Source organism: Nicotiana tabacum, chromosome 23, assembly GCF_000715075.1.
Source record: "Nicotiana tabacum cultivar K326 chromosome 23, ASM71507v2, whole genome shotgun sequence".
NCBI lineage: Eukaryota > Viridiplantae > Streptophyta > Magnoliopsida > Solanales > Solanaceae > Nicotiana > Nicotiana tabacum.
The window spans coordinates 91,413,363-91,429,065 of NC_134102.1; the positions used below are offsets into that span (position 1 = coordinate 91,413,363).

At 39.2% G+C, this 15,703-nt stretch overlaps 1 non-coding gene across 1 annotated transcript; it reads left to right on the top strand.

Annotated features, from left to right (window-relative positions):
* The first annotated feature begins 830 nt into the window (after window positions 1-830).
* Window positions 831-937, top strand: LOC142177775 (small nucleolar RNA R71). The gene has a single exon (XR_012706331.1). It is a non-coding gene; the product is annotated as a small nucleolar RNA R71 (small nucleolar RNA).
* Window positions 938-15,703: the final 14,766 nt, after the last annotated feature.

The following is a 15,703-nucleotide window of genomic DNA, read 5'->3' on the forward strand; positions in this document are numbered from 1 at the left end:
TTCGGGCTCTGCACTTTCGGATTGACATGTGTGTCTGCAGGTAAAGTCCTTTGGGGACGATTGTTCAGAGCCATAGATATCTACCCTAATTGAATCTCAATGCCTTTTATCGCTGAGTCATGTGCTTTCACCTTCTCTTACATTTTTCCATTGGACCCAATCAGTTGTTGTAGCATTCCTTTAATTTAAATAACCCATCATCTTGTCTCACTATCTGTTGTTGAGGCTGTTGATAAGCTAGTTGTTGAGTTTGCTGATTGTACCCATGTTACCTTTGGTAAGGCACGACTTGACCCTGTGGTCACGTAACTCCAGGATTGTTGTTGTTATTGTATTGCTAGTTTGCTGGTATATATTGCTAATTCTGCTGACCCAAATTCTGATCACCTTGCCTCTGGCCTCTATAATTGCCCACATAGTTCATATTCTCTTGGTAGCTTTGATTGTCACTTTCATATTCACCACTCCACGAACACACATATGGTTGGTTAATGCATAGTATACATAAGCTCCCATTAGTCGTGTCAACTATGTGTACATGCTTCTGGCCCGATTCATCAATCTTCTTGGTGAGGATACTCATTTGCGTCATCAGAGTGGCCATATTCTCGGCTATGGATTTGTTTGGGTCTAAAGCTACTGAGTGAACTACATGAGTGATTGTAGAGTCTATTGTCATCCATCCTGAGTTTTGAGCCATTTTATCAAGTAAGACCTTACATTCCCTGAATGATTTGCTAAAAAATGCTCCACCTACTGAAGCATCAACATTGGCCTTCAAGCTGTCTGCCAATCCCATGTAGAACCTTTGTCCCAACATCTGATCTGGAATGCCATGATATGGACACTTAACCAGAATCCCTTTGAACCTCTCCCACATTTCTTGTAATGTTTCAGCTGATTTCTGCCTGAAGCTCAAGATCTCATCAACTTGCTTGGCGGTCTTATTGGGTGGGTAGAATTTATTCAAAAACTGCTTGACTAATTTCTCCCAAGTAGTGATGGAGTTTATAGGGAGCGAATTTAGCCAAGTCTGAGCCTATCCCGTCACTGAGAATGGAAACAACAACAACCTTATTGCTTCCAGTGTCATATTTGGTTGCCTTTGCATGACTCAAATCGACATGAAAGTTTTCAGATGCTGCTGAGGATCTTCAATGTAAGACCCTGAGAACAGTCCCTTATTTTGCAACAAATGTAGCATGTTGTTTGTGATTTGAAATGATTCTGCTTATATCTAAGGGACTGCAATTGTGGTTGCTAGATTTTAAGCGGTGGGTTGTGCCCAATCATACAAGGCTGCTTCTGGAACAAGAGGTGCCACACCCTTATTGTTCGGGTCATTCGCAATGTTTTTGTTGTTTTTATTGTCATTGACGTCCCCTATGTCTAGTTCGATTCGTTATGTTGAGTTCTGATGTCGTTTGTCTTTCTTGTTTGCTCGATTTAGTGCCTTGAAAGCTTTCTCAGGGTCCGGTAATACTTCGTACAATTCACCAGTTCTTGAGAAGTTTCTAGGCATGGACCTGTAACACACAAGACTACAAACGTTAGAGTTTCAATATAATGAATTTCAAGTCGAGAAAGCTTACTAAACTACGAATTCTAGCTATTCTTCTAGCCGTAATTAATAACATCGTTAATTCCCGACAACGACGCCAAAATTTGATCACGACAAACTATGCCTCCTAAGAGGTCTAGCGGTCGTTGCAAATATAATCCAATTTACAAGTCCGGAGTCGAATCCCACAGGGAATTAACCTACTAATCACAACCACTAGTTTCACCAGAATTCAAGTAATCAACCTTTAGAAATATAAAATAATGGTTTGAATATTTACTAACTAAGAACAAAGCATTTAGAAAGTTGTAATTTTATTACTAACAAAGCAAATGTTGTAGACAAGATTGAAAAAGTCTAGGGTTTTGATCTCCCCTATTGTCGGAATCTCCTCCGCTATGTTTCCTATATATTTACCCAAGAATTCTCTACCGATTGTGAGTACTTTAAGTGTCGTAGATCTCTCTCGAGCAACTACCACAATTTACTAGACGTATTATCTCGAACTACGCTAGCTAACACTAATTCACCGTTCACTATGACCGCACCAAGATTTAGTTCTCTTTAATCCCGCCTTTAAACCCTCCGTATTGATCTCTCAAATACGTTAGGAGTGTTGTTGTTCAACAACTACCTAAATACGTATATTCTCTCGAGCTGTACATACTAAATAGGCACAGTCAATTGAGGGCCCTTCAACCAATAACAATAATAATATAGTTGAACAAGTAGAGAAAAACAAAGGGAAAATTTATATTAAACGCAGTGGAAAAATCATCCTTCCATAGGTTCCATCAAACCCTAGATGAGAATTTTGCTACTCATAGTTGTTTGCACAAATACAAGATTAGAATTCATAACAAGGGAAAATTAGGAAGAAAGAGGAAACAACGCGAAGTTGAATCCTTCTCCTTGCTCCAAGCGTGTTCTTGCCTCTCCAAAGTCTTCTCCCCCTTCAAAAAGTAGCTATCTTTCATATTTATATGGTTTAGGGTTGAGTTGGGCCGAATTGGCTTCTCCTAATTCGGATTAGAAAAGCTGAATTTTTCTGCTCCGGTCCTGGTCTGGCGAAGTGAACCTCACTTCGCTGTCCAGGACTTTTCTGGTTTCTTCTGCTCCGGTCCCGGTTTGGCGAAGTGAACCTCGTTTCGTTGTCCGAGACTTATCTCTTCAACTCTTTTATCACCAATTTTTCTCCCATTTGATCCTTTCCGGGCAAGTTTATACCTACACATAAGAAATACGTAATGAACATATTTTTACTTCAAAACCGATGTGAACTTCCGCAACTCACATACGAAATAACACAGAAACACATTCAAAACATATATATTTTTATCCTTTATTAGAAACACCTAGGCATACTTAGCTAAGAAAATATTTAAAATAAAAAAAACACTTCCAATTCATTTATGTTCTACGGTCGACTAACTTTTTTGTTTCACATATGTTACTGTCACTTCACCAAAGCACATGGAAATGCGAATCAGCTGTTCTGAAGTATCTAAAAATAGGGGTGGTGGTAGTTTGGATAAACCAGAAATCCAAACTAAAATCCTAATTTTTTAGATTTTTGATTTGGATTTTCGGATTACGGATTTAATTTTTATTATTTTTGGATTTTGGATTGGATATTGGATTTGATACTTTGTTTTTTTGGATATTCGGAAACCAATTTTTTTATATTTTATATTTAGTCCGTTATCCGAAGGGGAGCCTTGGCGTAACTGGTAAAGTTGCTGTTATGTGACCAGAAGGTCACGAGTTCAAGTTGTGGAAACCGCCTCATGCAGAAATACAGGGTAAGATTGCGTACAATAGACCCTTGTGATTCGGCTCTTTCCCGGACCCCGCGCATAGCGAGAGCTTAGTGCTCCGGACTGCCCTTTTATATTTAGTCCATTATCCATATACAAATAGTAATAAGTTCAAATACCATACCCAATATATATTATCTCATATATTCAACATTAGTCAGTAAGTTAGTGTCATATATTAGTTTTAAAGGTCTACTTCCAACAAATTAAAAGTCGACTAACTTTTTTGTTTCACATATATTACTGTCACTTCACCATAGCACATGGAAATGCGAATCAGCTGTTCTGAAGTATCTAAAAATAGGGGTGGTGGTAGTTTGGATAAACCCGAAATTCAAATTAAAATCCTAATTTTTTAGATTTTTGATTTGGATTTTTGGATTTCGGATTTAATTTTTATTATTTTTGGATTTTAGATTGAATATTGGATTTGATACTTCATTTTTTTGGATATCCGAAAATTTAAATTTTTTATACTTTATATTTAGTTCATTATCCAAAGGGGAGCCTTAGTGTAACTAGTAAAGTTACTGCCATGTGACCAGGAGGTCACGAGTTCAAGTTGTGGAAACCATCTCATGCAGAAATACAGGGTAAGACTGCGTACAATAGACCCTTGTGATTCGATTCTTTCCCGGATCTCGCGCATAATGGGAGCTTAGTGCACCAGACTGTCCTTTTATATTTAGTCCATTATCCATATACAAATAGTAATAAGTTCAAATACCATACCCAATATATACTATCTCATATATTCAACATTAATGAGTAAGTTACTGTCATATATTAGTTTTAAAGGTCTACTTCCAACAAATTAAAGGTCGACTAACTTTTTTGTTTCACATATATTACTGTCACTTCACCAAAGCACACGGAAATGCGAATCAGCTGTTCTGAAGTATCTAAAAATAGGGGTGGTGGTAGTTTGGATAAACCCGAAATTCAAACTAAAATTCGAATTTTATAGATTTTTGATTTGAATTTTCGGATTACGAATTTAATTTTTATTATTTTTGAATTTTGGATTGGATATTGGATTTGATACTTCATTTTTTTGGATATTCGAAAATTTAAATTTTTTATACTTTATATTTAGTCCATTATTCGAAGGGGAGCCTTGGCGTAACTGGTAAAGTTGGTGCCATGTGACCAGGAGGTCACGAGTTCAAGTTGTGGAAACCGCCTCATACAGAAATACAGGGTAAGACTGCGTACAATAGACCCTTGTGATTCGGCCCTTTCCCGGACCCCGCGCATAGCGAGAGTTTAGTGCACCGGGCTGCCCTTTTATTTAGTCCATTATCCATATGCAAATAGTAATAAGTTCAAATACCATACCCAATATATACTATCTCATATATTCAACATTAATTACTAAGTTACTGTCATAATACTTTCTATTTGGACATGGTTTTACTATTGCTATTTCGTATCGGCCATATTATATCTCTATTACATTTTTTTGATAATAATTTCATTACTTGAATATATATTTGGATGATTGCAGTGAGAATGGGGAACTTTACAAGTAATTTACCATGAATATTTCATTTGGATATTCATTTTTGTAAAAAGAAGAAGCATCTCAACTTATAAGCTCAAAATCAAAAATTCAAAATATCCAAACCGATTAATCCGAAACCGAATTTAAAAATCCGATCCAGTCTGAGCTTATTTGGATTGGATTTGGATTGTCATTTCTTCAATCCGCAAATCGAAAATCCAAACCGAAATTTTCATATCCAATCTGAACGGCCCGAACGCCCACTCCTGTCTTAGAATCTAACTTTTAATTTTGTAGTTTGAAAATCGAATATATTATTACTTTGAAATATAAAGACCCGCACACACGAAAAATTGCATAAATGTAGTCTTTCTGATATTATTTTTGTTAAAATGACAATATTATGACTAGATATCTATTCAGAATTGTTCCTAAAAGTGGAGAGGGGAGCCGAGCTTGTTGAAGAGAACTTAAGAGAATATTTAACTAATGTTCTTTAGCCTTAATTGAATAGAAGTATAGAACTAATGGACAAAGACTCTTAATCCAATATCCATTGAACTCCTAATAATGGTAAGTGAAGTGAGCCGTGACCAATACTTCCTTTAACTTTCACCTCTCAACATCATTCTCTAAGGGTATGAAAGGGATAAATTTGCAACGTAATTCACGCCAAAGACATATCAATCAATTATAACAGAGATAAGGGACAATCCTTTCTTTTCTTGCAAAGAACAACAAGATAATGTACGCCTAAATGGCTAATCAACGAAGATTCGAGTCCCACGCAAAGCAATATTCCATTGCATTGTGAGAAAGCACGAAAATGACCTGAAATTTAGACCCACTGCCCATTTGTTTCCATCAAATTAGTTAGTGTTTATTTTAAGGAATCACCTAGTTAGAGTCTTGGATTGTTAGATGGTTTATTTTACTGATATAAAAATAAAAATTATACGATTGAAGCTGACATGGATTCTTACCTTCAAATGCTATATTAGTAGAATTGGAAGAGCCCCAACCCTCACATTTTTTCACAAGGGAATGCATAAAATTTAGATAAGGTGATCTGCTCTAAAACAAAAATCTAAATGGTGATGGGCAATATCAATCGTAAAATAGCCACGATTAATCTAATAGGACTGAACATTTTCCCTAAGGACCAATAGGCGAATCAATGTACAACGTGGCCAATTCTACAACATGCACACATAGAAGCCAAATTAAACCATGACCTTTGCATATATGTACGAGATGTCATCTATTAGTAGCTTCAAACGTAACATCCTCCGGCCTTCATATCAAAATAAAATAAAATAAAATAAATGAATTTAATTGATTATGAGTGCGCAAAACATGGTTAGTTGACCAAGTCATATATAGCCGCTTTATTCCTTAGCCTTTCCCAAGATGTACCATACATTCAGTAGTTTCACTTCCCACATTTCTATTCATCACATAAATGGAACTGTATTTCATTGAATTAAAAGCCAAAAAATGAAAACTAAAACCTCCAGCCAGTATTTTCCTTTCTAGATGGAATATTGGCTTGTTAGTGGGTAGGTCATGTGCCACTGACTAGTTGACCAAAAAGAAGGGAGGTGCAATTGACTGTTTGTGACTATGAGCAACTTAATTGATGAGATTTTCTCCATCTATTTTTTCTTTTTCATTTACTCTTGCAATTTATCATTGACTTTGAAGGTCTCCATTAAGAAGCTTCCCCTATTAGTTTATTCGATAGTATAATTTATGCACTTTTTCTGGTCCCACTAACCTAAAGATGCTGCCTTGGTTGTTTTTTTGGTTTTTGTTCAGGTTCGATGTTCGGTACTTGTATTGAAGCCCGATTATATTCGAATTTGTGTTGCATAGATACTCATTCGGGAGGAAGCGCTTCCTACCAAGAATTTTCTTCATATCCAGAGCTCGAACCCAAGACCTTTGGTTAAAGGAAGAGCAGTCCCATCCGCTACACCACATTCTTCGGTGCTGCCGCCTTGGTTGTGGCTGTTGCAGCTTTCAGATTAATTTCTTTCTCTCCCTAATTTTTCTGTCTTATCTATTGTCTTCAGGCGCTGATGACTCTCAAATTAAGGTCGTTTTCCTATATTGGATTCTCGATCCCTTCTCATCCTGACCATTTTACACTTTGTTGAATCGGTCAACTAGGATCATAGGCAAACAATATGTAGAGGAAATGGTACGATATTATAACATGTTGCAATTTATAATAAAAATATGATATTACAAAGTACTATTATATTATTGATCTCACCCGTCCAAACATAAAGATCTCTTGTGAAATAAGCCATAAAAGAAAATTATCTTACAAAGATTTTTCACATTTTAACATAAAAATATTTATGTGACAGGCAACACATACTGTAACTTAAGCTAGAATATTTAGCTAACTTAAATAATCGAGACGAAATTCATAGCCTGGTCAAGCTTCAGCAAACAGTAGTGCTGCAGCAACATTTTTCTCCAATGGATTCAATTTTATGCGTATATGGGTAAAACCAGGGTAACTTATACGGGGTCAAAAGAAGCAAAGGCACGAATTATACGGGGTCAGAATCAAAGCCGGAATGCCTCGTACTAAGGTCCGAATGGAGTGGTCGTCACCGGGCTTGATAAGACATTACTTCTCCAATCCCGAAACGAGTTCGGAGACCTCGGAAGACACGATAATGGTTACCCACGACCAACAGAGGACCGCGATATCCGCAACCCATCAGATATCACGGCGCAGATCTCGGCCCGTATCGATATCGGATCAATGATTAGCGAAAAAGAAGATTTTTACCTTTTTTAGAATTGTATTAGACGTGAAACTCTCCTACTATATAAATAGGGTAGTTTTTATTGAATGAACACATGGTAACATGCATATCAAAGCAATACAATTTTATTTTTACTGCTCTCTAGCTATAGCAAAATTGTTACTTTACTGTTCATTGTTTATTCTCTAATGGCTCCGAATTTAGGGTCTGATCGAGGGCAAAACTATTGTACAACTTAAGTTCCAGCTGAGCTATAATATTACAACTGGTTTGATTATTCGTTTTATCTTTCATTTATTTATCTAACATCCTTAATTACTTGTATTGAATCAATCCACATATCCTTAAAATCGCATATAAATTTAATTGTTATCTACTTTAAGGGTAAACATCATGTACTTTGAAATTTTTGAACCAAGCAAATTAAACTCAAATCAGTTGGAAATGAAGACACTTTTTTTTAGGTCCAAACCAATAAATTGTCACTTTTGACAAATTAAAATTTTTTCCAATAGGCGCATGATAAGATTAATGATGGAAAGTTCATTCAATTTCTTCCATTATTCTACCTAAGATGATCAGCGAATAAGACAAATAGCTAATGCACAATTAGTTCAAACAAGTTGGCAACAAATAACTTTATCACTACACAGCTTCCAAACTAGGCCAGCCCGTGTATTTATTTAGAATTAATTAGGATAAACTGCATATATTATTAAGTAGGACCTATAGGGTCATTTTCGCCCCCAAAAAAAATTGTTTTCGGAAAAGGAAAAACCAAAAGGAAAATAGCTAATAATCAAGTTTTCATGATTTCGGTTTAGACAAAGCTTTATTGAATTTTTTCTTCTCCACTGAACGAACAATTATAGCTTCCTGTTATATAATTTGCGTTCGCCGTTCGGTACATAAGAACAAAAATCATTTTCATATTAAAATAGTTTGTTTCTCAGTTGCAAGTTGACAGGTTTTATCAGTACACGTATTGGCCCCACTAAACCAACGCGTGAAGAGTTTACTTTGACAATGATGGAGCATTAGTTTATACTTTAAAGTTTTCTCAATTCTATTTTTCTTTTCTTATGAAATTATTTTGCTGAGACCATTTATTTTACACAGTTAATTTACTTTTAAGCAATTTGAGACATGCAGTTTGTGCGTAATCCAAAACACAAAGCATACAAGTACAGCAACAATAACAACAACAAAAAAATTCAATATAATCTCTAAGGTGAAGAGAAAGTATACAAGTATGACCACTAATTTAGAAATTGGAATTATAAGGAGATTATAATCTGCATACGGGTAGAACCGAGCTCGATGCTTGATCGAACATCTGGAATGATAGACCAGGCTCAGCACATCTGTAAGAGATCGAAGTTACAGATGAAACCGAGGTCGATATCGAGGTTCGAAGTTTGACAGGACCATCAGATTTGCCCTCAGGTTTATCGAAGGCACGACCGATCCTGCTTCTAACGACCTCGGGGAAAAGGTTTGCCAACTCAACCGATAAGGATCCGTGATTCTCGCCATTAACCAATCATTGTGGCTACGGGATTAAGTAAAAAAGGGAGCCAACGGTCTACATAATTCCTTATAAAATAATGTCTTAAAAGCTTCATCTCCCTGGATATATAAAGGGAACTGAGTAATTCATTAGGGACATTGGAATATACATAAAAGAACGACATACTGTCTTTTCCAGCCTTGCTCATATTGTTTTGGCTTTAATTATATTTTGGCTCTAATAATATCACTCCTAGATTCGAAGGAAGTTAACCTTGCGAGGCTTAAGTTGTTCAATTTGCATGATTTGCATTTATTTTTCTACTTATTCTTCCATATTAAATGTGATTTCTCAACTTGTATCAAATTAGATGACATATCCTTAAAACCGCGTATAAATTCAATTGTTATCCTATTTTGGGATAAACATTTTGGCGCCCACCGTGGGGCTAAGGATAATAGTGGTTATTTGATACAAATCTCTGTAACACACACTGCTTTACACTTGCTCTTTGAAGTGTCTTTGATTTCAGGCTAAAAATGACAAACTCTCAATTAACACCTCTATATATCAACAACGAGTTCGGTCATCAAGGTGAGAATAACAACATGGCGCCCGAAAACACAGGGCCACCCGCTGATGTCGTTGGAATTCAGACCGCAAATCTGATTGATGTAAATTAGCATGTGGCCATTGAAGAAAACTTGTCTACCGACCCTGAAAATAGCGTCCGCGGTGGAGCCCGGTCGGCAGCTCGAAACACACAAAATATTGAAGAAGACGGGATCAGCCTACGCATGATCTTTGAAATGGTGCAAGTTCAACAGGTGGCGATAGCTCATTTGCAGAGCCAAACCCAAGCACCGAGCAGGGTTGAACCCGATCCTCCCCAAGAAGTCACTCGCGGAACGGAAACGGCCGTGATAAGATCGAATGAACGAGAGCCGGGGACTAATCCCAAAATTATAAAAATGCTCGAGGAGCTGACAAAGCGGGTAGAATCAGGGGAAAAGAAGATTAAAGCGAAAGATAAAAAGGTCGAAATATATAATTCCAGGATAAATCAAATCCTAGGAGCACCCCCGATATTGAAGGGACTGGATTCCAGGAAGTTCATGCAAAAACCTTTTCCTCCAAGCGCGGCCCCAAAACCGATCCCCAAGAAACTTTGTATGCCCGAAATACCTAAGTACAATGGAACGGATGATCCAAATGAGCATGTGACCTCTTATACATGTGCCATCAAAGGAAACGACTTGGAATATGACGAAATCGAGTCTGTTTTGCTGAAAATATTTAGGGAGACCCTGTCGAAGGGAGCCATGATATGGTATCACAACTTACCTCCTAATTCTATTAACTCATTTTCTATGCTTGCAGACTCTTTCGTAAAAGCACATGCCGGTGCCATCAAGGTTGAAACCAGGAAATCAGACTTTTTCAAAGTCAAACAGAAGGAGAACGAGATGCTCAGGGAGTTCGTGTCTCGTTTTCAAATGGAACGAATGGATTTGCCGCCGGTTGCTGATGATTGGGTTGTTCAGGCTTTCACTCAGGGACTCAATATTCGAATCTCGGTGGCTTCGCAATAATTAAAGCAAAACCTGATAGAATACCCTGCCATTACCTGGGCCGATGTACACAATCGGTATCAATCGAAAGTCAGAGTCGAAGATGAACAACTCGTGGCACATTCGGAGTCTATATATCCCGCCAGGACTCTCGACAAAGCCAAGAGGGACATCGATCGTGAACCAGGATCAAACAAGGATCGATATCGGCCCTATAATGAAGAGCGGGGGAACAATGGGTCCGGGCGGAACCCTATAAGAAATGAAAGAAGAAACAAACAAGGTCGAAACAACCGGGGGCCAATGACCAAAAACGGTTTTTACAGGCCCACCGGGCCTAAAGAAGCGCCGAGGCTATCGGAGTACAACTTTATTATCGACGCGGCTGCCATCGTATCAGCCATCGGGCGACTCAAGTATACCAAATGGCCTCGACCCCTGCAATCCGATCCAGCTCAAAGAGATCCCATCCAGGTATGCAAGTATCATGGAACTCACGATCATAGAATGAAAGACTGTCGACAACTGAGAGAAGAAGTATCCCGACTATTCAACAACGGAAACCTTCGAGAGTTCTTGAGCGACCGGGCCAAGAATTATTTCAGAAACAGGGATTCTAACAGATAGACAGAACAAGAAGATACCGAACCTCAACACATAATTAATATGATCATCGGTGGAGTCGATATCCCACAGGAGCCAATGTTGAAACACACCAGAATCTCCATCACCAGGGAGAAACAGACTCGAGATTACATACCGGAAGAAGTCTTTTCCTTCAACGACGAGGATGCGAAAGGGATCATACAACCTCACAATGATGCATTGGTAATATCTATACTCGTAAATAAAACTAGAATTAAATGTGTGTTAATCGATCCAGGTAGGTCGGCCAACATTATTCGGTCGAAGGTCATAGAACAGCTCGGTCTACAAGACAGGATCGTGCCAACAGTCCGAGTCCTAATTAACATAGATTGTTTTGCTTGGTCCCATCTTGATATGATAGGGATCCCACTAGAAATAACCACTCACAAACTAAGCATGGACGCCCAAAAATTAATTCGGTCAAGCAGAAGAGGAGGCCCCAATCCGAGGTCAAACATGCTTTCATCAAGGACGAGGTATCTAAACTCCTAAAAATAGGGTCCATTCGAGAGATTAAATACCCGGATTGGTTAGTGGTAGTCCCTAACAAAGGGAATAAACTAAGAATGTGTGTAGATTACAAAGATTTGAATAAATCATGCCCCAAAGACTCTTTTCCTTTGCCCAAAATCAATCGTATAATCGATGCCACAGCCGGCCACGAGATCCTCAGCTTTCTCGATGCCTATTCCGGGTACAACCAAATACGGATGGACCCGAGTGATCAGGAAAAAACCTCCTTCATCACTAAAAGCGGCACATACTATTATAATGTAATGCCGTTTGGATTAAAAAATACCGGTGCCACATACCAACGCCTAGTGAATCCGATGTTCGAAGAACAAATAGGAAAATCGATGGAAGTTTATATTGACGATATGTTGGTTAAATCCCTGCGAGCAGAGGACCATTTAAAGCATTTGCAGGAAACCTTCAGTATATTGAAGAAGTATAACATGAAGCTGAATCCGGAAAAATACGCGTTCGGAGTCGGATCAGGTAAATTTCTCGGGTTCATGGTATCCAACCGAGGAATCGAGATCAACCCCGACAAGATTAAAGCTATCGAAGATATCATGATAGTGGACAAGGTGAAGGCCGTGCAAAGGCTAACCGGGTGCATTGTCGCCCTAGGGCGATTCATCTCGAGGTCCTCCGATAAGAGTCGTCGATTTTTCTCGTTGCTGAAAAAGAAAATCAACTTCACATGGACCCCGGAATGCCAACGGGCCTTGGAAGAACTTAAGCGGTATTTATCGAGCCCGCCACTGCTTCACACACCGAGAGCAGACGAACAATTATACTTGTATTTGGCAGTATCAGAGATAGCGGTAAGTGGAGTTCTAGTTCAGGAAGAACAAAGTATGCAATTTCCTATTTATTATGTTAGCCGGACCTTGGGTGAGGCCGAAACTGGATACCCTCACCTAGAAAAATTGGCGCTCGCTTTGCTAAGTGCCTCGAGGAAGCTAAAACCATACTTCCAATGTCACCCCATATGTGTCGTAACTACTTACCCGTTAAGGAACATTATGCATAAACCCGAACTATCGGGCCGATTGGCCAAATAGGCCATGAAAGTAAGTGGGTACGATATTGAATATCGACCTCGGACAGCCATTAAGTCCCAAATATTGGCAGACTTCGTGGCCGACTTTACACCGGCCCTGATACCTGAGGTCAAAAGTGAGTTATTGGTTAACTCAGGGACATCTTCGGGAATCTGGACCCTCTTTACAAACGGGGCCTTGAACGCCAAAGGGTCCGGACTTGGTATCGTACTAAAGCCATCAACAGGTAATATAATTAGACAATCTATTAAGACTGTGAAATTGACTAACAACGAGGCTGAATATGAGGCCATGATTGCAGGCCTTGAATTAGCCAAAAACTTGGGAGCATAGGTGATCGAAGCCAAATGCGACTCCCTCCTTTTGGTAAACCAATTTAATGGAACATTCGAAGTCAGAGAAGAACGGATGCAGAGATACTTAGACAAGTTACAAGTGACATTACATCGGTTCAAAGAATGGACTTTGTAACACGTACCTCACGATCAAAATAGTAAAGCCGATGCCCTCACTAACTTGGGATCGTCGGTCAAAGATAACGAGTTCAATTCGGGAAAAGTCATGCATCTTATGAGATTAGTGGTGGAAGAAGGCCACGCCGAGATAACTCGACGAGCCTAACTTGGGACTGGAGGAACATGTACGTGGAGTATATTAGGACCGAAAAATTGCCCTCGGGCCCAAAAGAATCAAGGGCCCTGCGTACAAAAGCAGCCCGATTTAGCCTGGACGAAGACGGAACCTTGTTCAGAAGAACATTCGATGGTCTACTTGAAAAATGTATAGGGCCGGGGGATACTGAGTATGTTCTGAGGGAAATCCACAAGGGTACTTGTGGAAATCATTCGGGCACCGAATCACTGGTGAAAAAAATAATTAGAGCCGGCTACTACTGGATCGACATGGAAAAAGATGCAAAGGAGTTTGTTCGAAAATGTGAAGGATGCCAAAGGCACACTCCGATGATCCATTGACCTGGGGAGCCACTGCATTCGGTTTTGTCACCATGGCCTTTCATGAAATGGGGGATGGATATCGTCGTCCCCCTCCCTCGGGCACTCGGTAAGGCTTAGTTTATTTTATTTATGACAGACTATATTTCTAAATAGGTAGAAACACAGGCATATGAAAAGGTCAGAGAAAAAGAAGTCATCGATTTTATCTGGGACCACATTGTATGTCAATTCGGAATACCGACCGAGATTGTGTGCGACAACGGGAAACAGTTTATTGGCAGCAAAGTAAGCAAGTTTCTCGAAGACCATAAGATTAAAAGACTCTTATCCACTCCTTACCACCCTAGTGGGAACGGAAAAGCAAAATCCACCAATAAAACCATAATCCAAAACCTCAGAAAGAGGTTGATCGACGCCAAAGAAAAATGGAAGGAGATGCTACCTGAAGTCCTGTGGGCATATCGTACAACCTCGAAGTCCAGTACCGGGGCCACCCCGTTTTATTTGGTTTATGGCACCGAAGCTTTAATACCGGTCGAGGTCGGAGAACCGAGCCTCAGATTCTGACATGCAACAAAGGAATCAAATGACGAGGCTTTGAGTAAAAGTCTGGAACTATTAGATGAAAGGCACGAAGCAACCCTTGTCCGATTGGCCTCCCAAAAATAGCGAATCGAGAGATATTATAATCGAAGGGCCAACCTTCGGTACTTCAATACCGGGGACTTAGTACTAAGAAAAGTTACACTGAACACCCAAAATTCGAACGAAGGGAAATTGGGGTCAAGCTGGGAAGGACCGTACCAAATTATCGAGATCACCAGAAAAGGATCCTACAAGCTCGGAACAATGAACAACGAGAAATTACCGAACAACTGGAATATATATCACTTAAACGATATTATTGCTAAGGTACGACCCCAATTCTTTCTTCTATTTTTTTTACATTTCAAACTGGCACTTACAGGCAACCTACAAAGGATGATATAAGATCCTAAGTCCGTAAGCACACGTTGCACTCTTTTTTCCTTGAACCGGTTTTGTCCCAAATGAGTTTTCCGGCAAGGTTTTTAACGAGGCAGCAAGTAAATCATACTAACTTAGAATCGAAGGTCGACTACGAACCGGTGGCAAGGGTTACAACAGCATTCGAGGCTGCTCTTCAGTTAGCTAACACTGGGGGCAATACCCTCGGTTATCGACTCTTTTAAGAAAACTTCGTAATTAAGGGCCTCGATCAATAGGATTCATTGTAAGGGTCAAACTCTCAAAAGAACCATGCCTACACGGACCGCTTGAGCCCCGGCACAAAACATGAATACATGTACAACATTTACGCACACGAATATAAGAGAAGATTCTTCCTTGCACATAAACATCTTGTCCTTTGAAAGATTTCTTACATATTTCAAGAAGCCAAAGATATCGAGCCCAAGGGCCACCTTAATCCGAGTCCGAACATTCACTTCACTCGGGGATTGTAGGCATTGCATAAATATAAAGGCTAAGGCTGTTCCGAGTTAATAAAACTCGAGGGCATGGAGCTTATTTGGCATTGCTCGAATTAAAAGGATAAGGCCATTTCCGAGTTAATAAAATTCGAGGGCATGAAGCTTATTTGGCATTGATCGAATTAAAAGGCTAAGGCCGTTCCGAGTTAATAAAACTCGAGGGCATTAATCTTATTTGGCATTTCCCGAATTAAAAGGCTAAGGCCATTTTCGAGTTAATAAAACTCGAGGGCATGAAGTTTGTTTGGCATTGCCCGAATTAAAAGGC